Here is a 23541-nt window from a genome sequence, read left to right on the forward strand (position 1 = left end):
CTAGGTTGACTTAAGGATAATATCATATCGTTCTTCCATTTTTGATAAGATTGAAAAAGAGCATCGCTCCTTGATGGAAGAGATTGAAATTATTTAGGCCAAAAGAGATCAATAGGAACACTAGGGCTTCTTTCGGATGGATGAAATAAGCTATGGTTCACGGTTATGATTTCTCCATTGTGAGGAAATTTCAAACACTTGTGGAATGGAGAAGCAATATCCTTCATGGAAGATAGCCAAGGATAGCCCAACTTCACATGAAATTTCTCAGAAGAAGGTATGATAACAAAGTCAACATCCATGGATTTAGTATGAACTTCAACAGGAAGGGTGATAGAGCCAATGGTAGGACAAGAGAAGCCATCAAATAACTTCACAACCACATTAAAAGCATCATATATTGGTTTATGCAATTGTAAAGTGAAAAGATACTCTTCAGTTATGACATTAACCATGCAAGAGGGATCAATCGGGGCACCATGGCAAGGGATATCCTTAACCTTTGCAACTATGTATAAAGGGCCATCAGGTGCTCTAATGGTCTCACTAGGGTCAAATGTAATACAAGGATCCTTAGGCATATCATGTGTTTCTACCATATTAACCAAGTTTGGAGCCATAGAGGTGAATTCTTCAAAAGAGAGAGAATTAGGCACAATCTGAATAACGTTAGAGGTATGAGATGGCAAGGGATCAATGAAAATCTTAAGATTTTGATTAGGAGGAGCTATTGATGTATTCCCTTTATCATTCACACCTGCCACAAATATAGTATTATTATCAATCAAGTCTTGAATCTTATTCTTCAATGCAAAACATTTTTCAGTGTCATGACCAGGTTGACGATTAAATTGGCAAAAGGAATTGTTATCAAAATAAGGAGATGCAAGTTTGGAAGGATCAATTTGTTTTATAGGAGGAATTTTGATAACATTTCTATGCAACAACTGAGACATAATACTATGTAAAGATTCATTCAAGGAAGTAAACTGTCTTTCTCTTTGGAAAATTTTAGAAATAGAAGGCACACCTATTGTAGCATTCACATGGTTGTTGTTGATTGGATCATTGAACTTGATGAAGCTTTTTGTTGGTTTGAAATTCACAAATGGTTTTTGAACACTCTCCCTCTTATCACTCGGAGCCATAGGAGTGGATTTCTCCATTTGACTCACAACTAGTTGATAATTGTGGAGTGTTATGCACAACTACAGAAAGCAATTAAACTCAAACAAAAGAAGATTTTCCCTGATATCTTTGTGTAAATTAGAAATGAAAATTCTTTGAATATCATTATCAAGTACATGAAAAGAAATTTGAGCACACAAATTCTTATATCTACTAATGAAATCAGTCACTTTTTCTTTAACACCTTGTTTACAATGCATTGAATCAGTCAAGGTGATTTTAGGACCAATGTTGTTTTGAAATTGTTGGATGAAAGCATTTGCTAGTTGTTGAAAGAAAGTGATAGAATAAGAAGGCAAAGAGCAATACCATTGTAAGGCCTTATCTCGTGGTGTTCTTGTAAACAATTTTGCAAGCAATCGTTGATCATAAGCAAAATCAGTACATAAGGTTTGAAACATTTTGACATGCGTAAGAGGATCACCTTTTCCATTATAGAGTTCCAATTGAGGGATCTCAACATGTTTAGGTGGCACGAATTTAACAATATCAAGAGAAAGTGGGCTCGCAACATCAAAGGTGGGCACACTAAACTTGGATTGACTCATAGAAGCAATTTGTTGTTGTAAGGAAGGCACGGGTTGGGAAAGATTGTTGATTGTTATTTCAGTAGAAGAGTTGATGTTAGACATAGGTGATTGGGAAGGTGGTGTGATGTTAATGAAAGAGGGCATGGACTGAGAATAAGGTGGTGGGACATTATGATAAGTAGGCATAGGTGATGATTGGGTAGGAAAAGGGACACTTAAAGGAGGAATAAAGTTGTTGAAGGAATTTCCCCTTGTGTCACATTGATTGGTTGAGGAATAATAGGAATATTCATGAAAGACATAGGTAACGATGGAGGATTAAATGAAGAAGGGGGGTTACCCCCATGACCTATGGTTGTAGGAATGACATTTTGAGTTGAAGTAGCCATGATGTTGGAAGTGAAAGTAAGAATACTAGTCATAGGATTAGTCAAAGGAATAGAAGAATTGACTTGTGCTAAAGGTTGTGAGTAACCTAGGGTTTCTGCACAACTCTTGATAGGCATGACATTAGAATCAACAATATGTGCAATGCCACACAATATATCAATTCCATTCTTATCACTTTGAAGCATGCGCTTAAGAACTTTAATTAATGAAAGAGCTTCACTATTAGGTATTCTTGGGACATCCATTGTTGAAAGCTATCAAATCGATTGTCCAATGTAGAAAGTTGATCTAAGAAAACCTAGTTAAAGATTCTTCTTCATCATGGGATCCATCAATGGGGTGAATAGATACATGATTAGGATGGGAAGAATTAGCATGATCCTCATTAAAGAAGTCACCCAAATTAGGCTCCATCTCCTCAGTAATTAAACCTTGGAAATCCTTAATTCTAATGCTTTGTCTAATGAGGATAGGATAGGTAGGACTAATAGTGGTAAAACTCATGCACTAGAGGGAAAATTTGAATTTTGAATTGTGGAACAAAGATTAAAAAATTGATTAATGCAAAATTTAAGAAAATAATGATTACACAATTTGAACTTTGTTGGGGGAAGAGGATGACACAATTTCCAAAAATGAAAGGAAATTGGAATTTTAAAATTAGGGCCAAGGGAATACCACTTAATTTTAAAATCAGGGTAGACTATAATTAACCTCTTAATTTTAAAAAATTTCTTGAAATTTGAAATGTTGAATTTGGAAGGTATTTACGATCCTAGAGGGATCAAAAATCGATAAAATCAGTCAATATTCTAGATTTAGGCTAGTAAATACAGTCATAATAGTCTCCCAAAAATTTGGGAAAAAAGCCGAGGATTGTGGCAGGAACGCACATGGTTTGACCAACTTTTTTCAAAAATTTCAAGGATGGATATTACGATGATATTAAAGCTAACCCCAAAAATTGACAAATTTTATGATCTCTAGATGGGCAAAATGAAGGCACAAATGTGAAAATAGGACCCTATTAGGGTTTTGAATAAAAAGAGGAATTGAATTGCAATTTTGAAAAGGGTCAAACCTAATGGATAGGCACACCTTAGAAAATGTTTAAAAATCTGAATGTAAATAAAATTGATTTGAAATTCACACAAAATCCAATTAATTTTAAAAATTAGGGTTGATGACCTAACCACTTAATTTTGAAATTTGAATTTTGGGAAATAGGGGGGAAATTGAAAATTTGAATTGCAAGATTGAAAACAAATCTGAGAACAATCAGAAATCTGAAAAATTAATTTGAAATCCAATTTTTGCATAGGTTCAAGATGATTTTTGAAAATTAGGGTTTTAACAAGTAACCTCTCAATTTGTAAATTTTAGTTGCAAATTGAACAAGACAAAGAGGAAATTGAATTTGACAAACAAAGCAATTTTCAGATCTAAGATAACCAAAATCAATTTTTACAAATCACGAGTTCAATTTTAAATTGAAAAACTAGGGTTTTTAATGATTTAACCACTAAGTTTGCAGAAAGTTGAAACTTGTAAATGAAAAATATGCAATGTTGTTCAAAGGAAAGCATGCAAGACATTGTGTTCACCAAAATGTAATGGTGGAAAAATGGTGAATGATAGATCAAGAAGGAAACTAGTGTTTCCCTCAAAGAGAGATGAGAGTTTCGCTATTGATTACCCTTCAACACTTTTTAGCATGTTACATTAGGAAGAGGAGAGGATAATTCACTAGATTCAATCTCTCCACATGAAGATGGTCAATTGAATTCTGAATGAATTGGGAATATTAAGTTGATCCCCTCTTCCTTGTTGGAAATGGAAAGGAAATGATTGAATTATGTAGTGCAAAAGTGACAAAGAATTGATTATAAATTGACATCGAAATATGGGATGAAGTTGTGCACCTGGATTTGGCTGTGATATGTCGAGGAAAAGTTGCCTTGCAAATTTGAGGAAAAGTTGCCCAGACTGTGGCGAGAATGTACACGGTCCTTCGAAAAATCCGCGAAATGAAAAAGGGTTTTTTCGCCTCTACAAATGAAGCCTCAATCTGAAAGTACAGTTGCACATCTACAACCTACACACATAAAAGAGAAGAAAATGGGTTGGCATTGGGTGTTTACCTTTAGGTCAAACCCCATTTTTAGAATTAACCAAGTAAAGAAATAAAGTACTTGCAAGTAGATGTAAATAAAAGACTGAATTGTAAATCACCTCAAGGGAGGTTGTAGTAGCAATGTTGATAGAAATGCTTGTGTGGAATTGAATGTTGAAATCAATCTCCTCTTCAATGGTTGAATCCTTGACTTGAATGCAACACCTAGCCTTGAAGGAAGACTTGAGAATGCTCAATGCTGGAAGAGAATGCTTGAATGCTTGATCACTTATGCAACTTGAATCTCTCCAAATTTGACCTATCCAACTTATAAAAATGAGAGGATGAATGCCCCCTTAAATACATGTTAGTGGATCTAAATTTCATCACATGCCAACATCGAGGGAGCTTCCTGCCCAAGGCACGACCAATAATGCAACTCTAGGAAGGGTCCTTCCCCAAAATAGGGAAGGGACAGGGGTGCCATGCCCTTGTCCTAGGAGGCCAAGGGCACCACGCCCATGTCCAAGGGGGGACAATGGCACCATGCCCCTATCCAAGGGGGGACAATGGCGCCATGCATCTTTTCTACCCCTTTCTTTAGGGCAAAATGTGGACGGGGTGATGCAGAGGCCAAGGAAGAATTTATTTTCGCAAGCTGATCAGTCTCTGGTCTCCGATCAGGCTAGAGGATTTGAACTCACGTTCGTGAGGACCCTAATGCAGTCAAAAATTTATAGAGTCACAATTTTATGACACTACAGTATGGAATAATAAAAAATAGAAATCACTAGAGACATAGAATAACAATTTTAGGATCAAAAGAAGTAAACGTGACGAGAATCATAAATGAAATCATATGTAACCATAGGAGATCACAATATTGTAATATAATGATTATACATCATGTAGATAAGGAATGAGAATAGCCAAAGTGGTGGTATAGAACTTGAGAAAATATAAGAGTAAAATAGAACATGTAAAGCATTGAAGATAAAAATGAAACAAGAGAAAGGGTAAAATTAGAATGTGGCACATAAGAAAGCATAGATGTTGAACATGTTAGAATAGGGTGTTGTAATCGCACAAGAAATGAATTTTTAATTATGAAAAATAAATACTTATTTATAATGGTGCATCTTAGGTGATAGGATTCTTGTGGCGACACCTAATTGAAAGAACCAATAAGTCATGTTTGTCAATCCAAAGGGCCACATGAAATGAATTATTACATTACATAAAATAAATATTATTTGTGGGGCATTTAGGTGATGTGTATAGCCACATTAAATATTCATTTAGGTTCACTTGTAAAGTTGTATGTAATATTAGTTAGATACTTTATGTGTGCATTGCACATGGGAAAAAAAAAAAATTAGTGAGAAACTTAGTACCAAAAGGTAAATGTTGGGATCAATGGATTTATGTACTTAAAGTTTTGAGGCACAAAGTTTTACCTTACCACTTGGTTGTTTTATACATGAGCTTGATTCTATAAAAGAAAACAAAGTTTTATGCTTGAGGCCAGTTGGTAATATGTTTGGCCTAATTATCATTATAATGAGTTGTCTTTTGAAGAGTGCATATGTGAAGCATGGCTAGGATGTGTGGATACATTCTTGGACAAATGACATGAATGCACTAGAGGAACTTGTTGTTTTAGAATATTCATAGAAACTATGTAATTATAGTGTAATATTTTCATTGTTGAATAATATATCGAGCATGGATTCTTTTGGAAGTTGTATTCTTCCCACTTGAAATTTTTACCAAGGTATATCTTGTGTTATCTTATGTTATTCCTTTAATTTTTTCATTATAATTATTCTATAATCTTGTATGCATACTTTTCTCTCATGGGGTTATGTAGAAAATGGTTTTGATCAATTTGTATTATTTTCATAAGAAAAATAGAAAGATGCCTGAGAATTAACAAAGCATATGTCATATAATAGAGAAGTTGGAAAGATAATAGGCGAGACACAACAAAGAAAACATAAAAAAGGCATTGAAGTGTAAGAATACATAGAGAAGAAAATAAAAGGAAAGCATATATGAATAAAGTATACTAATTGATGTAGAAACATCCTTGAGGAAGCATAGCAATCCTGCATTACCAACATTCACTTTTTTTTGTTTATAATTATAATTCATCAATCAGTTGTAGAATATGTCACCATATTTTATCACCCATCAAAATTGAGTCTTGTAGTTTTGGTAAAACACTCAAGAGGATTATTTAGATATAAAATATCAATGATTGAGGAGAGTTAGATTTGTGTAATGATATATTGGGGTTTGTAAACTTATATTAGACTAGTAGACTATTTTAAATGGATTTGTTGGTTTTAAGAATGGAGACCTTTATCTAGTATCTTACTCATTGACCATTTCCAATTGTAATTATTATATTGAGGGAAAAATCAATTAAGTCCAAATGCGGTCCTCAAGGAGAGCTAGACATTGTTGTTAATTGTACCCCTTTTTGATCATGGGGGCTTCTCTTAGTGAACCTGGGTTATATCACATGCGTTCGTGTCATACTAAATAATCCCTCTATTTTCAAAAATTATTTCCCTAAACTCCTTTCTTGTCAACCCCTCTCAATACATAGCACAAGTTAAAAGCCCCCCTATTTTTATTGGATATTGTATGTATCAATTTTTTCTTTTAACATTTTCCATACCCCTTTATATTTCTATCTTATGTTATGATAAAGATTTGGCTGGGTTTTAAGCAAAAATCTAGATTTGGTAGAATGTACTAATATTAATCAATGGGTTACAAAAGATGTTTTGAGTTAAAATTTTCAAATTGTTGTCGTCATTTTTGGCTAAGTCACCAAAATAGGACAAACCCTAAAATTTTTGTCCAATTTATAGTCCACATGCTCTAAGCACACTTTTTGAGGTAGTCTTTTTCTCCCTCGCATGTGATTTGGGACCCTCGATTCTTGATTCGAAGGTTCTGATCCTTTTCTAGGCCTTTTAAGTTAGTTTTTTGTTTTGGTGTAAATTGGGGTTACAACCCCGAATTACGCTTCTCTTCAAAAAATTTAGTCTAGTGCAAATCGGGTTTGCAACCTTGATTTACACCACTTCATATGTTGTCATGTTTTTGTTGCAAGTCAGAGTTAACCCCGACTTACACCAAGTTCTCCCTTTCAGATGCAAGGAGGGGTTATAACCTCGACCTGCACCAAATCTCACTTATTTTAGTGTAGATCGGGGTCGTAACTCTGACCTACATTGAGTCCCCTTGAAATGGTGTAGATCAAGGTCGTAACCCCGACCTATGCTAAGGTATTACCCAACGGTGCAGATCAAGGCTGTAATCCTAACCTACACCGAGTTCCCCCCATCACGGGGCAAGTCGGGGTTATAACCCTGACCTACACTGTTTTCCATTTTCATTTCACCAAGTCCCTTAGAGTTAGTGAAAATTGGGGTTATAACCCCGACTTGCACCATATTTCCTTCTTAGGTGTAAATCGAATTTATAACCCCAATTTGCACCAGAGACAATTTTTCTTCCCTTTGTTTTTGCATAAGTGCAAATTGGACTTATAAGTCTGATATGCACCTATATGATGATTGACCCTTCGCAAATGCAAATTGGACTTATAAGTCAGAAATGCACTTCTTAAACCTCGATTGGAAATTTTTGGTCATTTTTATCCAACTTAGGGAATTCTTCAAATCCATTTCTGCAACTCCACTCCAGATGCCAGATTCAACACATTGAGACTAGATGACTATGAAATACAGGCTACCAAGCGAGAACATGAAGACTCCATTGATGAAGAATGTTGGAAACAAGACAAGCTCCAAACACTTCATCATTTTTATGCATCTCTAGTCTAGTATCATTTTGTAATCTTAATTGACACCTTAAGTGTCATTTTGTATTCAAGTTTTTGCATCCAGAACTTTCACGCGTCCTAAGTCAAATCGAACTCTTCCTTTGACTTGGTCACAAATTAGTTATAATTTTCCTAGTTTCATGTTGCACCTCTCCTCTATATATATGAGGTTTCTATTTGTAATATTCATCTTAGATCCATCTATTATCTTTAATCTATATGCCCAAACTCTACCGAAGTGAAGAGCAAAAGTGAAACTTTGTGTTCCTCTTATGATTTTACAAACTTGATGAAATAAGAAGAAAGCTTTGGCATCTAGAATTTGTGTTGGATTCATTTGTGGTTTATGATGAGGGTGTTCTTATGTCATTTTCATTGTAAATTCATATTTTACTCAAGTAAAGGTGTTGTTGAGGAAATATTGTTAAAGAATAGAAACAATTGTTGGTTCATGGAATTTGTGTCATATTTCAGCTCTTGTTATTAGGATTAAGAATAGGCAAAGGATAGCATTTTAAAGACTTTGTGCTTAATTTTGTCATCTTAGTAGGAGATAATAACTTGAATACTTTGAGCTTCATATTGTTATTCCAAGAAAATATTATCAAAAGTTGTAAAAGTATATCAAGATAAAGACTTTGTGCTTTACTTTGTTGTCTTAGTACACAAATGTGGGCTACAAAAGTTATTTGTAAAAGGTTGATATGATTATAGTGACTACAAGACTTTGAGCTTGAACACTATTTTCGCGTCCTGGAGAAGCAATGGGGGACTTTGTGCCTTCAAAGTGTAAGAATTATTACTGCTCTATATTGTAAATTCTTTCTTGAAGAAAGAGGAGAGAATAACATCCATTCCTGAAAAAAGAGAATAAGATGACGTACCACCCAAGTTAGATTAAAAATCAGAAGTTATATTATACTTCAGATAAATAGAGTAGTAAGTTAAGCGGGGGGGGGGGGGTTGGTGCTCCCCTTAGAAGAATAGGAGCGTTAACCGGCCCCATGCTTAGGCTTTTGTTATTTTACTAGTTGATTTATTTTTTCCTTAGTCTTCACATGCATGTTTTTATTTGCCTATGTCACGTGTTAGTGCTTTTAAGTCTTGTAAGTCCCCTCTTATATCCTAGTAACTTTGCATTTAAAGCATGTGCTTTAAGATACTCTTAAGTCATGGTCCCACCTAGGAGTCATTGGTTTGTCATTAAAGTCTATATCACATTCCACTGGTCCACTGAGCTGATGTGGAAGTCCATGATATATAATAAAAGCAGCTTTTCAGTGATACCCTTTCTCAAAGCTTCAACGACCTGACAATGTCTACATGTCAACAAGGATTCAACGAAGGAATGATGACGGTGTCCACATGTCAACAAGGAGTCAGCAAAGGAATGATGACAAAGGTGATCCCAACAACTTGAGGATGCTAGTGTAGCCAACATTCAAAGAATGAGAAGGCCAATGAAATTTTGTGCCCCAAAGACTTTAAAAATTCATCTTGCCTACTCATTGATGCACATGTGGATGGACACATTAGAATGAATGACCATCGACGTAATATTTTTTTCAATCAACCAATCATTGTAGAAATTTTTTCCATTACTTTAGCATTCCTATAGTTTCCAATCTTTTAAACATTTAAATAATTTTAATACAATTAAATTCCTTCATCTTCCTATTGGTTGATGTCATCAACAATAATTGTAGGGTTGAATTGTCAATGTAAAAAAAACATATTCACAATCTCTATAATTTTTCACTTCTTATTACTAATTTAAAAGTATTACAAAATTGGTGAGGATTCTAGAAAGACCTCAGGAATCCAAACAATCATATTAAAACAAATGATTTAGTAGAATCATTATATAGAATGCAAGAAGAGAAATAAAAGTGAAACCAAAAGAGTCCCTTAAAAGTAAAACCAGAAAAATCCCTTACATAATATAGCCCACAAGCTCATACATTCTTCAAAATATAAAACAAAAAATCAAATACTGAAACTGTTGTAGCAGTGACATGCAAGAAGAAATCAAGGGGTGGAGCATCCAAACTAGTGATTTACTGTATAACTCATGTACTCTTTTTAATATACAAAACAATATAAAATAATTAAAATATGTGCATTGTCTGCTCAATTGGTATTTTATAACTATTAAATCATATACAAAAAAACTACTAAACACCCTAGTCTATAGTATCTCCATCTTTTTCAAAAGTTCACATTAAATCAAAATATACTAGAGTTAATAGAATTGATTAACATAACCCAGAAGGAAAACTAGAAAATTCCTTATACATTTTTTAGATTGTAAACAAAACAAAAAAAGTACTGAAAGTCTTAGTGACGTGCAAGCAGAAGAAATGAAGGGGCGAAGCATCCCTTAGACCTTAGTGATGGATTGGTCCTAGAATGTCTTCCCCTTCCACACCTGGTGTTCCAGCTATGGTTTCATCATCAGAAGGTCAAACTTCTTCTTCAATAACCAACCCATGATGCTCCAGTTCATAGTTTGTGCCAAACCCTTCCTCGTTTATGTATTCCTCGAACCAATCCCTTCTTTTGTTGAACTTCAGACCCAAAAATTTCTGCACAAATCTCATATGTTTGATAATTTATGTTTTTCTTGGTACAAACACATCCACCAATGACCTAAAAAGTATAGGCATCCTACGAACTTGTCGATTCCCATGCCGAGTTGCAAAATAGTCCTATGGGAGTGAAATGGTGAAACAGTCATCAATATTAGCAACTACTATTTCATTTTCTCCCAAAAAAGCATCGCTGAAGAGATTCGGATGCAAGCCCATGGTTATAAAGTTTGCTTCTCCCACCCTGATAATCAAAGCTAGGAGTATAACATGGATATTTGTATTCACTCTGTATCTATGAGAAGTTGTGATGAAATCCTCTCCCAAGATTTTTTGACTACATGAATTATGAGGGGGTTGGAATAATTCAAAATCCCTAAGAGGCACCTATCTGAAATTTCCCCAAGAAAAGCCATTTTTGGTTTGGTGGAAATCAATCAGATGGGAAAATCCATAGATGCAAAGCTTAAAAAAAGCAACAAGGCAAATGGTGGGCAAATGAAAGAATTGATATTGAATGCAAAAAGAGAATCTACGAATACCTAAATATATAGAAAACTAAATAATCAAGAGAGAGATCATAAATGTGGAATAAATGTGATATGAGTAGAGGTCTTGGAAATCCGAAAACATATCCATCGCAAAATCTTATGTAGGAAAAATAATCATTCTCAGTTGTGTCGTACATCATTTGTCTATCAACATGTGTGAGGGGAAGGCAATAATGTAAGGAGTTAAACCAAACATTAAATGAGAAAAAAACAAATTTTGAGGAGAATGAATAAAATGACCAAAGCCAAAAAAACTAGAGTCGTCATATTTTTGGTTTAAGCCCAAAGACCTCCCTAAACCCTAATGTTACCCATACAATCCTTGTCTCTTTTTGTTATAATCTCGTGGTGACTTCCTATAGCAAGGTTTTGGTCTCTTAAGTCATGACTTAAGCCTTTCGCATTGTTTTTGTGACTGGCCCCTTCTTGCTAGCCATTCGATTGCTTTATTTCCTAAGCCTTTATCTTGTTGTGCATCTTCTATAAGCTCAATGACCTCGATGATCACATAGTTGCATAATTAATTCAATATGCTCACTCACCCTAACTCCACAACTTCGCCCACTCACATGACACATGGGCCCCACAAAAATTTAACTCATTATAAGTGGATCAATAAGCTTCCACTTGTTGGATTTCAGTGGACACAATGGAGAGGAGGGCTCGATTTCCTCACCACATACACTATGGTTTTGATCAATCACTTTCCATTCATCTAACAGTCCAAATCATCGTGCAATTCCGCAACTAGCCAAAATTGCTTGTAGGAGTTAACTCTATGACTCCACTTGCTCACATGACACATGGACCTTGCAAAAATCTGACTCATTCTAAGTGGACCAATAAGCTTTCACCTGTTGGATATCGGTGGACACATTGGAGAGGTGGGTCGGATTTCCTCACCACGTATGCTAAGGTTTTGGTCGATCACTTTCCATTCATCTAACGGTCCAAATCATCGTGTAGTTGCACAACTAACTAAAGTTGCTCATAGGAGTGAACTCTGCAACTTCACCTACGTATGTGGCACATGGGCCCTACCAGCGATGATGACACACATTGGGACCATTGAAAAAATGACAAGTGGAGGACTATATGACTATATTCTCACTCATCTTAATTCTCTGATTTCGGCCGCTTATGTGGCATATGGGGCCTACCAGTGGTGACTACACATGTTTGGGCAAGTCGACAGACGTCAGGTGGAAGACCACATGACATGGGAAGAATGTGGATCCCATTGGCTTGCCTTCTAATTGAAATAAAGTGTGATGCATTTTAGATAAATCCACAACTCAGATCTTCACACAATTGTGCAGAGATGCATTTTAAGGTTAATCCCACAGTGCTAAAAAAAGCCTTATGAGTGGCGACGAATAAAAATAGTAAACGTCTTTTGCGTGCCTAGATCTCATTCGTCGTCGATTAACAATGATCTTGTTGTTAGGGTCCCAATGTTCAAATATGAATTATAATGGCTAGCTCCCATCATCAAACCAACATACATGCTTGTAGTTAATGAACCCAATTGCTCGTTGTAATCTGAATTTCTTAAATATATTTGCACCATTATGATTCAATTTTGCATTTATGGTGCTCTATGACACTTTTAAACTCTTTCTGCGAAATTTTGCATGACTGCTAAGGTTTACATAAAGGGCTTTTATACAAATCCTAACTATGTTTTCTATGTTATTTCTCTTGACCTTTTTGTCTAAATTTCAATTTTGTGAGGTGATTCAATTGCCTAGATTGCATCCTAAATAGAATTCCATAACCCTAGTTGTTGTTTGAATTGCTTTGAACAAACCCTGATGGTTGAGTCTTATCACCTTGGAAAGAGGAAATTTTCAGAGGAAGTGATCTTGTAGCTTCCTAGGTGGACTAAAGTTCAAAAAAGATCAAAATCAAGATCCAAGCCAAATGAGTTTATTATTGACCACTTTGTCGGATGTAGGGATGCTTTGATCCCACCATTGGGTTTTAGCCTTTGGAGAATAGGATATAACAAAATGAAAGAAATAACTCATGTGTCCAATATATGGACTTACAATCTTGTTAGATTGGTGGTTCCAAATGTATACATGAATGTTGACTTGATTGTTGCTATCGCTGCTAATTATAGGCTAGATACTAGGGAAATCGTAGCCAAATAGGGTGGAAGACTTGCAACAATCTCACAGGAAGTTATTGAGGAAGTTTTTAGGTTAAATTCCAATGTCGATTGCACTATCAATCCATAGGATTTGGAAGAAGAATACGAGAAGAATTTAAAATTATATAGAGAAAAGTTGGCATCATTCAGGCCTAAGGGGACCAAAAGAGATGAAAGGAAATTAACCTCTAGATAAATGGCCCCCTATAATGATATGTTTCCTGGACAATTCACAGATACATATTATGCTTTGTGTCAAGTGTGTTATGCAGATGTGAGGAGTATGATTCCTAATTGGATGTTGGTGATGTGTATTGATATCCAAGACAGGGATATCAATAGGCCTTTTGATTATGCTTCCTTGGTAGCTGAGGGTCTTCATAATGCTCTCTGTGATTTCAAAAAAAGGAAGTCATAAAACTTTAGGTATTACTCTTTGTTGATGCACATTTTTTTGTTTAAGGGCCTTAGGGTTTGGCATCCAGACCTAAGGGTTAAGCCATTAATTGGAGGAGAGCCTCTCCCGGTCCAAGAGTGGACCTATATTTGGAGTTTGCATTTGAATGAATCTAACTATTTAGTCTTTGAGAATATTTTTGTTATGAAATTGCTAACCATCCTCCAAAAGAATATTAGATGGGGTCTAAGACAACAAGTTAAATAATTTTTGAGACGGACCATGGATCTCAAACTTGAGTTGGAGATTCCTCACAATTGGGGATCATGGTTCTATTTGAAGGGCCATACAATAATTAGGGTATTTGGTAGCCCTATCGCTCCTTGGATTTTGCCTATCACTGTTCAAGATAGGGTTGCTTTATTGCAGATAATGCATCAATTTGTAGAAGAAGATAAGTCTTTGGTTGGGGGAGCTCATAAAAAGGGGTCAATGATCCCATTGTAGGTTGTGATTGGGATGTATCATTTCTTAAATAAAAAAGTATATGATATTCTAGACTCCATGTTGAATAGATATAGACTTCCTTGAGCTAAGTATAGGTTTTATGATTCTAAATGGTTTTTCCAAAATCTTGGGAAGGCAAAACCATAACAGCATGAGTGGCATGATGAAGAACACCTTATAAGAAATGTTGCGGATTATAATGACGTTTTGAAAAGAAAAGAGAGATGGTATAAAATTCAATACGAGGAGCATAGAAAGAGAAGGGAAGAGAATACTTATGTTCCAACATGGTAGACATTGAAGATCCCTAAGGATAGAATGAGGGCCATCCTTAATACATATCCAAATGTGGATACGATTCCTCTGCCTTATGTGGAACCAATGATGGAGGAACAACCTGAAGTTCAAGAGCCCGAGGAGGAAAGATCAGAGCCTCCTTAGTCCATTGGCTCTGCTATTGGTCCAGATTCACCTCCACCGTCCCCTCCACTTAGTTTTGATGAACCTTCTTCCACTCCTAATACCTCTCATATGCCATTTGAGCCCTCCCCCTCACAAAGGTTACTTGCAGAGGCTACCATGAAAAAGCCTATGATAGCTTCATCTTCAAGATGCTCTTTTTCCCAAGTCCCCAAAAGTCCAAGGGTTGTAACTCCCCTAAATACATTATCCTCAGGGAGAGATATTCCATTTTAAGCTTATAAATATTTTGACTTTCATGGGGAAGTGCCTTTACCTACTCATAGGTTTGACACTCAATTGGGTGTCACAATTCAGGATCCTCATCCAGTGTGGGACCTTGATGCATTCAAACTTGGAGGTGACTTCAGTGAAGATGTGAGGTTAAATGCTTGTGGGAAATTCATGAGTGATGATAATTTTACATAGACCAGAGAGTTCCAACAGTTTGTCATAAGGAATATGACATATGAGTTACAAAGGAAGAAAGGTATTAACCTAACTACCTTAGCACAGGATAATAGGAAGAGAATGAAGGATGAACTGTTGAAAACTGCTAATGAACAAATAACCATCATGACCCCTAAAGTAGGGAGAAAATTTGTGAAAATGAGTGGATTAATTTTTTTGGAAGGATGGGATATCTTGTTCACCATAGTTTTTGATGTGTTAAGAAGAAGGCATGAAATTGTTTTGGATTCATTTGATTCAGTGCAGAGAGAAAAGGTGCTCTTAGGAGTGATCTTTGATGATCATATTGATCAATTAATTATTCAGTGCCTTCACCGAGCTACAAGGAGGCCAAGAATGAGTCATGAGATGGATCAACTATTTGCTAGCTTATTGGTCAAAAGAGTGGCAAACACCTTAGCCATAGAGGCAACAGGTCTGACTTTGAATGTTGCAAAGTTTGCCCACAAGGTAGTGTTGTCCATTTTTTCACTTTTCATGAAAAAATAGTGTTTTTAATTAGTTTGAGTCAAGGTCCGAATCTGAGGTTTTAGGTTAATTAAAAGTTAAATCCTTTGTTTTATTATCCAATGTTACATTGCACTTTTAGGGTTTTTTCTTTTAAAAACTATGGTGACTTAGTTAAAACAAGAACAAAGTCAATTTTGAAGTTCGAGTCTTTGGAGGGAAATGTTTTACCTCTGCTCTTTCATCAAGGGATTTTGTACGACGTAATAATGAAGAAGAAGGTAGGGTTTCTATGGACTATTGAAGGAAGCTTTCACATTTGGCGTAGAGCCAATGGCCATGTACTCCATGTGGTCAAAATGTTTCAAATTTTTAGAGGAATTATGGGCACTTTGAAGAAGTTTTCAAGGATATAGCTCCACGTTGAAGATCAAGAAAGATTCCAGAAAGTTCAGTTACACCTTTCATATTACATGCCTACAGTGTTTTGTTTTTATTAAATGAAAGGTATGTTCAATATTGATTGAAGTTTTATTAGGAATATCATCTCAAGCTCATACAAAGATAGGCAGCTATCATTTTGACCCATATTGAACAATAGAGGGCAATAAAAGATCTTGTAAAATCTATGTGTGGAGTGCATTTATATGTTTGATAGCCCAATATGGTGTGCATGAGTTTCCTTTTATTTTTGTATCATATGTAGCATCCATAGGAGATTATTAAAATTTAATGCTAATGATTTTAATGCACTTATGCAAACTCTAGTTACAGTCATTCACAACTTCATTTTGATCAAGAGATCAAGAACATATAAAGTGAGGGATGTTATATTGAAACTGTAAAGGCTGAGATTCAAAAAAGAGCAGTGAGCATGCCTTCATTCAAAGGCATTGTTGAAGCATAGAATATTAATAAAAATAGAGGCTTTGAATATCATCAGTGTTTTTCTCAAAACAGTCCATCTTAGTCTTTTAAGACCTAGAGCAATCTAATAGGGAAGTAGAAAATGTATTGCCTAAAGAAAAGAAAGTTTGAGACAACATGAAGGATGATCTTTAAAAATAGTGATTATAGAGACTAGTAAGAACCAAAGGGGTTTCAAGAATAGCCAAGAGTCATTTATCATCATTCTTTATCATTATGAGTGACTCTAGTAGATTTTAAGTTAAGGATAATGGTGATAGAGCTTTATAGAGATCATTATAAATAGCATTCCTCATTACTTCAAGGTCTGTCTAAGAAGATATGCTACAACAATATATTAGCATGCAGCACTCAGAAAACATATCATAGCTATGATTACAGACATGTGACAATCATGTGATAACTATTGAAATGTCATTGAAAGGAGGCTATAGTGAATATCAAAGATTCAAGGTATGAAAACTACATGGTATTTCATGATTGTTGTAAGAGAGAGCCACCATATTTGAGGAGTACGAGCTATCAACCTTCCTCATGGATAGATGAAAAGAGGCCCAAACAACGACAAGTTTGCAATAAGTGTTGTGATGACCATGAGAAGGCAAAGCGACTATAGTAGTGACACAGAGCTAGGAAAATTAGGAAGAAATAAGGTCTTTGTTCATTGGACAGAACATGGTCAATGCAAGGATATAATGGATAGAAAAATAAACAACGAATAATGGAAAATTTATGAAAGGTTTAAGATCATCTTAATAGTCAAGCTTTCACGAGGCAAGAACAATGAGCTGCAACAAAAGCTTGAATAGATTTAAAAATATGTAATGACAGTCTTATGCTCCTATCAATAATGAAAGGGAATGCATGGAGTTATTCCCAAGGTAATCAAAAATTACAGAGAGTGCAGTCACAAAGCCCTGGATAGTCTGAAATAATAGCAATCAATAAAGCAAATAGAGATAGGAGGTAGCTTTTTGGGGTTCACATTCAGTACAGACAGAGGCTACACACATAGATATACAGTACATTGAAGCCAAGGTGTCAATATGTGTTCATAGAACCTAAAGACTATGAAATTCTTCATTAGATAGTGAATGTGCAGTCACAGGGTGTAAGAACATTACCAACATCAAGAGCAATTTTAGTGTTTAGAGATCATGTGACTGCCTAGAAGAATAATGGACATAAAAGCATAGAAAAAATGTAAGGGTATTAAAGAAAATCATGCTCACAAAGTTCAAAAGTAGTCTCCCAAATCAAGAAAAATATAGTCCTTTGAAGGACATAGCTTACCGAAGGAAGGCTAAAGACACACTAACAATGAGAAAGATGACAAGTGTCCAGGGGTTATAGTAAGTTGACAAGTCAACAAATGATAGGCACAGTGAGCAGGTTGTTGAGAAGGTGCAATCCTCCATAAACCATAAAGTGCACATAGATAGTGCCATGAAGGAATATCTTTGGGACAAAGCCTCCATGATCAGGGCATGATACAATCTTCATAGATACTTGACATAGAGACACTATTAACTTCATCAAGACACAACTATGCCTTTGTTAGCTTCATACTTAAAGAGCACTTGTAAGGGAAAGTATACTAAGATGAATCCTAGCAGTATCTCCAGAAAAGAGTAGTGAAAAGATGTAAGATTCAGTCCAAGTCCTCATAGTAGCACACCGTGGAGACATCAAGTTTGTAAAAGTTTTTACAAATATAGTGAGTTTCACACAACAAAGATCATTGTCTAAATTCTTGTAGAGACTATGGTAGAGGCAAACAATGGCAGACTTTAAATTCAAATAAAGGAAGGTCTAATTACAGTGAGAAGTTGTAATAGAGTTATGACATGAGACATCAAAAAAAGCTTATGAGCATAAAGAGACAGTCCAGTAATACATAGAGCAAGGAGCTACAATACTCAGAGAATCAACCATTAACCTGAATATGATGATCACAATGAGAAAAGATGCATCTACTTCCCTTAGATAGAAAATAACAAGATTGGATGAAGGGAAGAGTATACCAATGTATGACAATAAAGTCAAAGGGGTATTCTTGGCATCTTGTGGGGCTATGATAGTAATGTTGTAGTCTTAAAAAGGAGTTCATATAGGACAAAAGACAGTCATAACAGTCTCATGATCACAGGGAAAAGAGTCAAGTCGATAACAGGATACTATCAAGCTAGAAATGATGGAATGTTGCTCAGTCTAAGATTGTAGGCATATCACTTAGGAAAGGGGGAGTAATGAGAACTCATAGGTGTTATATTGACATGTGAAAACTATCCTTAAAGTCAAGGTATGTGTTGGAAAGCAGTTTGAGGCTATAAAATACTTAGTTTGAAATAGTTTGAGGGGTCTTTATGACCCCTAACAAATTAAATTTGACCCCATGAGGTTGAAGGCAAAGGTGACATTTGTTCCAACAAGGAGAGAAAAGTTTTAAAGTATTTGGATGAGTTGGAGAAAAAGTATAAGGCATGTGGGGGCAACCTACCAAGCATATAGGGGTTGGTCAATGTGTTGTCCAATTATTGAGCAGATATAGGGGCATTTAGAGGATTTTCCAAGGTAGTTCTAAGTATCTAGGGCTACTTCAAGGCTACTCAAGGATGTGGATGCAGTCAAAAGGCATATTTAAGCATTTAGGATACCATTTGGAGCAGTTAGAAGACCTTTTTGAAAGAAAATTTGGTTGTATTCGCCCAACAACAGTTGAAGACTTCTTCAAGCATTCAAGGCAAGATAATGACACATAATGAAAGCATTCATGATGCTTTTTATGCTTAAAATATCCCATTTCTATCTCTTTTGGGTTAGTTCTTGCTTGTTTTGGCTCAACATTGTAGCTTTTTAGCTCTTTCTAGGCAAAACCATAGACTTGTAACTCATTTTCAGCCACATAGTGACTACTATAGTGTTGTAATCTATCTTATTCAATCCAAATTGAATCATTTTCAAACTTGCACTGTTGCAAAAGGCTTCTTTTCTCAATACAGTATTTTTCCTTCACATAGAAATTTTCAAGTTGTGTTGATGTTTTATTGCATATGTTTTAATTGTGTTAATTCTAAAACCTTTAGAACATGTGTCTAAAAATATAGTCATGAACATGAAAAAATAAATTTTAGTGTTGGTTGGTCGTGAAAGTTACCTTTTCTTACCAATTTAGTAAGATACAATGTCCTTTTTGACAAAATGTTGAAGCAAATAATAGATGACTCAGAATGTTGTGCAAACTAGAGATCTTATGAAGGATTGTGAGTTCAATAAAGAAGAAAGTGCAAATTTAGTCATATTTGGTGCACCACCAACAACGTAGAACAGGTTTCAATTTTAAGTATTTCTATCCCTTTTTCCCAGCAAATTATTAGTTTTACAAGAAGCTTCAAGTGTAAAATTTGGGGAAGCCAACCCTTCAAACTAGAGGTTTGATTTCATATAAGGTAGCCACACCTTGAGATCACTCCAATGTTTCAAGAGATTGTTAAATTGTAGGTTTAACAAGGGTGAAAATCTCATTGACCACAGGTAGCAATACAGACTGATGAAGAGAATGAAATCTTGAGAGAAAAGGTGAAGACACTGCAAGAACAGTTATATGCAAGACCTACATACAAACCTCTTAATATGATTGAGTACTCCTCTGAGGAGATAAAAGGATTGAGTAGTGAGTTGGCTCAAGAAAGAATAGAAGCAACCGAATTAAGCAGGGAGGTTGGTGTATTGAAATTGGACACTTCAAGGGTAGAAAAGAGGATTAAGACAAAGATAGCTCATTCATTGCTTGATTCAAGGATCACTGAAATTTTGGATCATGTGGATATAAATTGGGATGATTATATAGAATTACTAGTACTTTCCTAAGAGTATTTGAAGTGGTAATGATTTTTAGCCTGCTCATTATCTCATATGAGAAAATTTCTTGCAATACTGGAGATTGTGTTGATTAAGCCCCTTCCTAAGTATCTAAATAGCATTCAATAATGAATTTCAAAGAAAAATTTGAAGTGGTTAAGAAATTTTTCATTATCCACAGGATGTACACATAGAGGATAGGTGGTGAGCTCATAAGTTTCCAATGCCTAGATACAAGTCATATGCCAATTGTGTTTGATAGAGAAAAGAGTAAAGTGGAAGGAAAAAAGATTCCCGGACCTAGGTCAGAATGGAAAATGGATATTAGAGATGCAATGGACCTAATGTTAGCTGATATCATTGCAAATGATGTGCAGTACCTGAAGAAGTTGGAAGCTTACATGGATGCATTGTCAAGGATTGACAGTGAAATGGTAAACGTAGAGATGGCAAAGATAGATATTGAAGATGAAGACTACAAGGGACACATCAAGAGGCTTCAAGAGTTCAAGCAACATGGATTTGATCACTTCTGATCTTTTCTTGCCTCTTTTCTTATACTTTCAAGTTTTGAAATTTTGAATTTTCAAATTCTAAGTTTCCTGCCTTTTTTTTAACATGTTGCTTTGTTTTCCTCTTCTTAGAAATTATGAGTCAAAAGAGGTGTATTTCTTGATTTCAAAATAGGAAATTCATCAATTTTTAGGTATTACTCCTTGTTAATGCATATATTCTTGTACAAAGGTCTTAAGGTTTTGAATTTTCGTTTCTCGCCTTTTTAAAAAAGTTACTTTCTAGTTGTGTCTACAGTGCATTACTTTGTCTTCACAGTCAAATGTGAATGTGTAGTATGAATTGCAGGTTTATTTCAAGGTCTACAATTATATTGTAGTAAGGTAGACATAACTTATAGTGATTCTTAAGTAAAGACAACAAATCCATGAGGAAGTTGCTCCAATTTATCGAATTCTTTATTATTGTGCAAAGTTAAAATAGGCTACAAATTATTGGTGCAACAGAGGGATAGACAAACTCGCATCTACCTTCAACAGTTAACATCAGCTATCAACTTGTAATGGGACAACCTAATTGGTCTCATTCAAATTCATAGAGGGCATTGCCCTGCTTTTAAATAATGCAAATATAATGTATGTAGAGTTGTATAGGGCATTTATCGTGCCAAGTTGTTTGATTGATGACCTTCTAGCACCTTTATATTTGATTTGAAAACCTCATTGACATCATGAATGACATGTGAATTTTCGTCAACCCATGTACTTGCACATTTGGATTGCCATGTGAGACCCAAATTTGTATTGAAATTTCATTTAAAAGATATTTTATCTTTTCTCTAATTTCATTTGACTACAAAATATGAATGGTTGGTGAAAGAAAATTACACCAAGAAGTAGGTAGCAACAAATTTGTTGAGTTACCCCTAACATTCACCATCAAGAATATTTATTGCACATGAAGCCAAAAAGTATAAAACCAATTTTAGATTTGATAAAATAAAAAAAATTTAAACAATCTAACATATGGGATTACATAGTGAAGAAGAAAGTAGAATCTTTTGAAAATACACCTTGTTCATATGGGATTACATATGGCATTGTAAGATAAGTTGGTTGTTGCTATGACAAAATCATGTTCCACAAAAGCATCATTTGTCAAATTATACTTGTACATGTGTTGCCCCTTTATTCTATTGTACCGACATAATTGAAACTCGAAGCCTTCTAGCATATCCACAAGATCAATGTTATTATGGTAATGAAACACCCTATTACAATACTTCCTCCATATTATTTAAACCTTTCCAATGTACCAGGTTCCACAAGAAACACCTTGTCTTGTACTTCGAGAAACACCTTTTCTTGTAGTACATTAAGTGGGAGGTATTGAATTTCTCTCAAACAACACCCTGCAATCTGATCCAATCCCAAAGCTAATTGAAACACCCTTTTGTGTGGCCCTCTCATCTCGCCTAATGTAGACCCCATTCCTCACTTTAGCCAACCTATCTTTGGATAAGATCAAATTTCCATTCAACTGACTAACCAAGCAAGCGTTGAACATATCCTTACAATCAAGCTCTACCATTGGTTTTATAAAAAAAAAAAATTATGTTTTCATCAATGGAATCTATATTTCATTTAACTCATGCCTCCACTCACTTTCCATTATTTGCAATTCACCATGATTGTGTGCCATTGAAGACATAGATTAGACTATAGAACTGGAATGAGTTGGTGGAGATTCATCAACTACTTTATCCACAAATGAGAATGTGAATAATTTTTGTCATCTATCCATGGTTCAACCCACCAAGAAGATTCTATGGGATTCTTTGATCGCATACCATGAGATGATAAAATGTCTTGTGCATCCTTCAATCCTATCTTGAGGGCTTCTATAATTTTATGATCTGTAGATATTGAATCATACTTTAATAATTTGTTAATGTTTTGTATCCTTTCTTGGTGCCATCTATTCTAGATACTTTCTTGCTTCTTATGAGATTAATTAAAATGAATCCCTTGGGCATTTGATTCTTCTTCTGCAACTCTATTAAGGGTTCCAATGATGTGAAGCAAGTTGGTGAAATCATAGGCCCTTTCTACTCTAGCCATCCCACCAACTTTGCTAAAGATGTTCTGGCATACATCTGACCCAATCAGGTGCAAAACATATGTCAAGTGAGAGTATTGATCTCAAAACAATCTCAACAACAAAACTACAAAGTGTTAAGAAATTTTCACGTCTTGATATACTTCTCTGCTGATGAAATTTATATTAACATTAATATTAGATTCTTTTTGTAGCCAACATATCCATAATGTGAAGAAGTAATGAACTCGTGGAGCATTTCGCTCTTTCCCAAAGAGTCAAACTCTGAGACATAAAAATGTCAATGTGGTCACCAATAATCATTAGATCCCTATGGTTTGTTCCACTGACTTAGACCCATCTCCAACTATTGGTTGTTTATGCATACCTACCTCCACACACTCTCTATTGTCTTGAGGGTTTGGTGTACTTTCCACTATATTTGACTCAAGCGAAGCAGCATACACTGTGTCATGTTTCTTCTT

This window comes from Cryptomeria japonica, chromosome 8 (assembly GCF_030272615.1).
Source record: "Cryptomeria japonica chromosome 8, Sugi_1.0, whole genome shotgun sequence".
Classification (NCBI taxonomy): Eukaryota; Viridiplantae; Streptophyta; class Pinopsida; order Cupressales; family Cupressaceae; genus Cryptomeria; species Cryptomeria japonica.